The 6,000-nt window shown below is 42.1% G+C and overlaps 1 protein-coding gene across 1 annotated transcript in view; it reads left to right on the top strand.

The window, feature by feature from the left end:
* Positions 1–2,210: 2,210 nt before the first annotated feature.
* Positions 2,211–6,000, top strand: part of LOC115191722 (estrogen-related receptor gamma) — a 38,931-nt gene continuing 35,141 nt past the window's right edge. Inside the window, exon 1 of the mRNA XM_029749589.1 lies at positions 2,211–2,517. The gene's annotated coding sequence lies outside the window, so the exon portion shown is untranslated. The remainder of the gene's footprint in view (positions 2,518–6,000) is intronic.

Genomic DNA, 6,000 nt, shown 5'->3' with positions numbered 1-6,000 from the left:
GGTTCGAGTTGCCAAACGTCAGCCTCGAAACCTTAATGACTTGGAGAAGATCTGCAAAGAGGAATGGGACAAAATCCCTCCTGAGATGTGTGCAAACCTGGTGGCCAACTACAAGAAACGTCTGACCTCTGTGATTGCCAACAAGGGTTTTGCCACCAAGTACTAAGTCATGTTTTGCAGAGGGGTCAAATACTTATTTCCCTCATTAAAATGCATATCATTTAATAACATTTTTGACGTGTTTTTCTGGATTTTTTGGTTGTTATCCTGTCTCTCACTGTTCAAATAAACCTACCATTAAAATGATAGACTGATCATTTCTTTGTAAGTGGGCTAACGTACAAAATCAGCAGGGGATCAAATACTTTTTTCCCCCACTGTATATTTGCTATTAAATATTTTTTGCAATGCCACATTACATTGGCATTATTCCAAGGTAACTATAATGGTATAACCTATGTAGCTAGTACTTACCGATGGTTAGTACAAAAAGGTGATGGCAGAAGTGGTAGCTAAGTAGTGCATACGGTAAAGGTAATAAAATGTATTCTACTTGTAGTTACTCTAGTATAACACTAATGTAATGTAACTGGCAAATGTAAAAATATATAGTTTAAATGTAATATATCATATGCTTTCTTTGGAATATTGGTCAGTTATGTTAGAATGTGTAGATGGTATGCCTGAGGGAAGAGTGTGGTAAATGATTCAGGAAATTACATTTTACATTTACATTTTAGTCATTTAGCAGACGCTCTTATCCAGAGCGACTTACAGTAGTGAATGCATACATTTCATACATTTTTTTTTTTCGTACATAAATTAATCATGGTATGGTTGTAATGAAGAATGTTCAACGCCCAAACACTCCAGAATAGTGCCTATTTTATTAAAAAGAAGCCAAACAAAAGTCAAAAGTAATCACACTGTACTTGCTTGGTTTGCATGTATAGCAATCATCACATGGAAATGCCACCTTTCCAATAATGATTCCCAGTGGTCCTGTCCAAAATCTGGCTTGCCCAATACTTAGTTAAATTGCATACTGTGTACTAATCGTACTACATCTGGTATTCCAAGTCGGGGTCCGTGACCCCAATGCAATGGAGTCGCCAGATTTTCTTTGGGGAGAAGGGACCAAAAATTATTGTATGGGACAATATATAATGTTTTTGAGTAAATGTATTTATTGGTTCCTATTCATTTTGATGAGAAAGATGGAAATGTAATGAGTTGAAGGTTGTTGATGTAAAAATCAAAATGTTCACATTTTAAGGTTGTTTCATTAGATTTGGGGTGGGAGAAATTCTCGAGAAAATAATGGTGTCCCCGCTGAAAAAGTTTAAATACCACTTTACTACATAGTATTTAGAACGCACTGTTTATTAAAAACTAATGCAGTAAGCAACATATCAGCTGTACTAGTCTCATCCTACTGAGATTGTGCCATCTAATGCGCAATTACGTTGATTCCCTCCGTTTGTTCATTTTAGTACAGCGTGTCCTCAGCTGATTATCAGCTGTTGTCTAGCAAGACGATTCTCTTCCTCATGTGCAGCAAATTCTACTAGATGAAAAGATGAAATGACTATGACATCCTGGCATTTAAAGCATACTAAATAAATACAAAATCACACACTATAAAACTTTATTTTTTCGCATACCCAAAATGCCTACCATTTTGAACGATTACAGGTATTCGGACACAGGCAATGACGTTTTATAAAGCGAAGGGCACTTTACAGTCCTGTAGTTATTTTACAGTCTCTTCCATTTACCTGGTAAATACCAACTGAAATAGGGTTGTACAGTAAAGTGTTACCATTGCAAATGTAATGTGTGAAATAATCCCATTGTATTATGAGCAGATGTGAGATCAATTTCTCTTACCACGGTCTGATCTTGAACAATTGTCTGCAGAACTGTGCAAAACTGTTTTACATGTCAGTTCAATCAGGAAGGAACAAAGTAAATGTGGTGATACTCTGAAACAATAAACACTGTTTAGAAGTAATATTCAAGTTTGGTATTGTTTATATGGTTTACACACACCTCAAGCTAAAAAAAAAAAAAGTCCCTCAGAAAACGTCAAAATACCAGTTTCCCAAAAACACGCTTCCATAAATTGCATATCTCTATTGACATCTACACTTGCATCAAACACATGCTGACACAGAACCTCACTGAAACGTGATGCCATTGCCTCTTTCCCTCCCTCTCTCCCCCTCTCTGCAAGGCTGCTATAGCATTTTCCTGTATCTATGGGAATGCAGGAGAGCTGTGTCCTCTACTTCCTCTCTATCCTCTCCCCCTATCACACACACTCAGGACTCCCCTGTGAGTGGGGTAAGTGAACTCGGTGCTTTCTGGTCCGGAGTAGAGGAGAGCAAGATCTGTGCTGCTGCTGCATCGCTGAGCCACAGAGAGGAGAGGAAGGAAGAGCTGGGTAGAGCTGAGGCATTTGTCCTTGAGACTGACTGACTGCAGCTGGCTGCAGGACTCTGGAGGAACCAGTGAGTAAGTACTGAGCAGGTGCAGGGGCTGGATGGGTTGTTAGGACATGGGGGGTTGTTGTGGGGCATTTAGAGGGTATTTGGATGTGTGTATTTACAGTGGGGTATTTTGACTAAGGCAGTTGGCTAGAGGGCATTTGGGCTCGATATAAATGTGTGTGTTACCTTTGTCCAGGTGGTAGAGATCTGTCCTGTACTCCGGTATGCCCACCGTACTCTGTTTTTTTAATCAGCTTTCTGCTCTCCTCTCTCAAAACAGTGTGTCGCTACACACATTTCGTTTTGAGAATAGCTATTAGAACATTCCTCAATCTTCCGCCTGCATTCTAAGGTCAAGTTTGTCAGTGATATAATTTTTCCAATACATTTTTATAATTTTTCCCATCTCGCAAAGTAAACATTTCTTTACAGAGCTTTACTCTCTCCCTCCCTCCCTCTCTCTCTACTCCCTCCCCCTCTCTAGTGTTGACAGATCGATAGTTATACATCTATAATTGGAAGCCATCAGTTATGGCGGTCCTCCAAAGCCAGTCATTATCGTGTGTAATCTTGCAGAAAATTACATTTGGATTGGTGTTCCTGGCGTAGCTGAGACTCACTGGTCTGTGTTAGCCTGGCTAACTGGCTTCTGCTCAATCTATCCACCTTTATATGAGAGGGGGGGAGGTATGGAGGGGGAGGGAGAGGTAGAGGTCATAGAGATGGAGAGGGACAGGTATGTGAGAGGGAGGAGGGACAGGAGAGAGGAGATAAAAGAGACAGATGGAGAGTTATTAGAGAGCGAGAAGGAGGCAGAGAGAGAACATGGGATAAAGAGAATGAGGGAAAGAAAGTGGAAAAAGGAGAGTGGGTAGCGGCTAGAGAGAGCGGAGGAACAGAAGCGAGGTGGGAGGAAGTATTAGGATATTGGCTCCTATACACCAGTATTACACCAGCCAGACAGTTAGCTTTACCACCTGTGGAGAGAGACCTTAACTGTGGGGTGATAGGTCAGGTAATCTGACCTTTAGTGTGTGTGTTTGCGCGTGCACGTACAGTGGTGTAGTGGAGGGTAAACAGAGTTTACCCACTTTTGGCTCAACAGTTTACCCAACTTCTTGTGTACCACTACATCACTGTGTGTGTCTGTCTATGTCTGCCTGCCTGTGTGTGTGTGAGTTGGAAGAAAGGTTCCTGTTGTCACCAGGTGCCTGAATCTGAGACATCATGCTGAGAGGGTCAGGTGCTGACTAAAAGTATTCCACCTGTGTAAGCACTGCCCTGGCAGCTTCACACCTGAGATGGGCCCTGTGATAGGCTTGGGAAACAAGTGTGTATGCCAGAGAAGAGGATGAGAGAAGGAAGAAAAGCGAGATAAGGTGTGGGGAGCTGTGGGAACCTTGGGAATCTTCTCCCTCTTTTTTTTCTCTATATCTCTGTTTATTATTTTTGAGTAGAGAGGTGAGCAGAACAAAACAGAGAGAGAAAGGGAAGAATCAGGAAGGAGAGAGACAGAAAGGCAGACAGAGATAAAGAGCGAGAAGTGAACTTGTCAGTCCTAAACTCCTTGCTAAGAGGACATTGTTTCTTTCATCTTCTCCAGTGGTTAAAGTCTGGTTACATAACCACCTGAAAATACAGGTGGGTGACTTACCTGCCAAACACACTGACAGAGGGAAGGAGAGGGAGGAAGAGAGAGAGAGGTGAAAGCTTCAGATCAGTGATTACTCCAATGAAAGGAGCAACAAAGTATTTAAGATGGCTTTTTAGGACTCCACTAGGGGGCAATCAAGCCAAAAATACACTGAACAAAAATATAAACAACACAACATGCAATAATTTCAAATATTTTACTGAGTTACAGTTCATATAAGGAAATCAGTAAATTAAGCCCAAATCTATGGATTTCACATGACTAGGAATACAGTTATGCATCCTGTTGATCACAGATACCTTTAAAAATCAGAAAACCAGTCAGTATCTGGTGTGACCCCCATTTGCCTCATGCAGCGTGACACATCTCCTTTGCATAGAGTTGATCGGGCTGTTGATTGTGGCATTTGGAATGTTGTCCCACTCCTCTTCAATGGCTGTGCGAAGTTGCTGGATATTGGCGGGAACTGGAACGCGCTGTTGTACACGTCAATCCAGAGCATCCCAAACATGCTCAATGAGTGACATGTCTGGTGAGTATGCAGGCCATGGAAGAACTGGGACCTTTTCAGCTTCCAGGAATTGTGTAGAGATCCTTGCAACATGGGGCCGTGCATTATCATGCTGAAACATGAGGTGATGGCGGTGGATGAATGGCATGACAATGGGCCTCACGATCTCATCATGGTATCTATGTGCATTCAAATTTCCATCGATAAAATGCAATTGTGTTTGTTGTCCGTAGCTTATGCCTGCCCATACCATAACCCCACTGCCACCATGGGACAAACTGCTCGCCCACACGACGCCATACCATTTGGCCGGTTCAGTTGAAACCGGGATTCATCTGTGAAGAGCACACTTCTCCAGCATGCCAGTGGCCATCGACGGTGTGCATTTGCCCACTGAATTTGGTTGCAATGCCGAATTGCAGTCAGATCACATGGTCTGCGGTTGTGAGGCGGGTTTGAAGTACTGCCAAATTCTCGAAAACGACGTTGGAGGTGGTTTATGGTAGAGAAATTAACATTACATTTTCTGGCAACAGCTCTGGTGGACATTCCTACAGTCAGCATGCCAATTGCATGCTCCCTCAAAACTTGAGACATCTGTGGCATTGTGTTATGTGACAAAACTGCACATTTTAGTGGCCTTTTATTGTCCCCAGCACAAGGTGCACTTGTGTAATGATCATGCTGTTTAATCAGCTTCTAGATATGCCACACCTGTCATGTGGATGGATTATCTTAGCAAAGGAGAAATGCTCACTAACAGAGATGTAAACAAATTAGTCCACAACATTTGAGAGAAATAAGCTTTTTGTGAGTATGGAACAATTTTGGGATCTTTTATTTTAGCTCATGAAACATTGGACCAACACTTTACATGTTGCGTTTATATTTTTGTTCAGTATATTTAGGGACAGCTGCAATGGGCTGGCTATGCTCCAGCAGCCACCCAACAGCGTTTTTTTCCTTCTGTATTCAAAACGAGACCATACATGGTCATGTGAGCAGTGGAAACCGTTTAAAACCATTGAATAGTTGGTTGACCCAGTACACTAAGTGGAGGTTCTATGGTCAGGTTCTACTACAGTTTCCCACACAGTGAGGGATCAGCCACCGGCAACAAGGCTCTGATAGCTGATACATCCTGTTTCCTGATCAATATTCAATGTGTGACTGATCAATATTTTGAGCAATCTGCTCACCCAGACATTCATCTATCAATCTATCAGTCCGACCTATCCAAAGACACATCCATATAGTTTCTCCCTCCAGCTCTCTTCTCCTACTCTTCCTCCCTTCCTCCACACCTCTTCGTTCTCTCCCTCCATCTCAACATCTTTAAACAA

This window comes from Salmo trutta, chromosome 1 (assembly GCF_901001165.1).
Source record: "Salmo trutta chromosome 1, fSalTru1.1, whole genome shotgun sequence".
Taxonomy (NCBI): Eukaryota; Metazoa; Chordata; class Actinopteri; order Salmoniformes; family Salmonidae; genus Salmo; species Salmo trutta.
The sequence above is the reverse complement of the archived record's forward strand: the minus strand, read 5'-3'. Positions and strand labels throughout refer to the sequence as shown.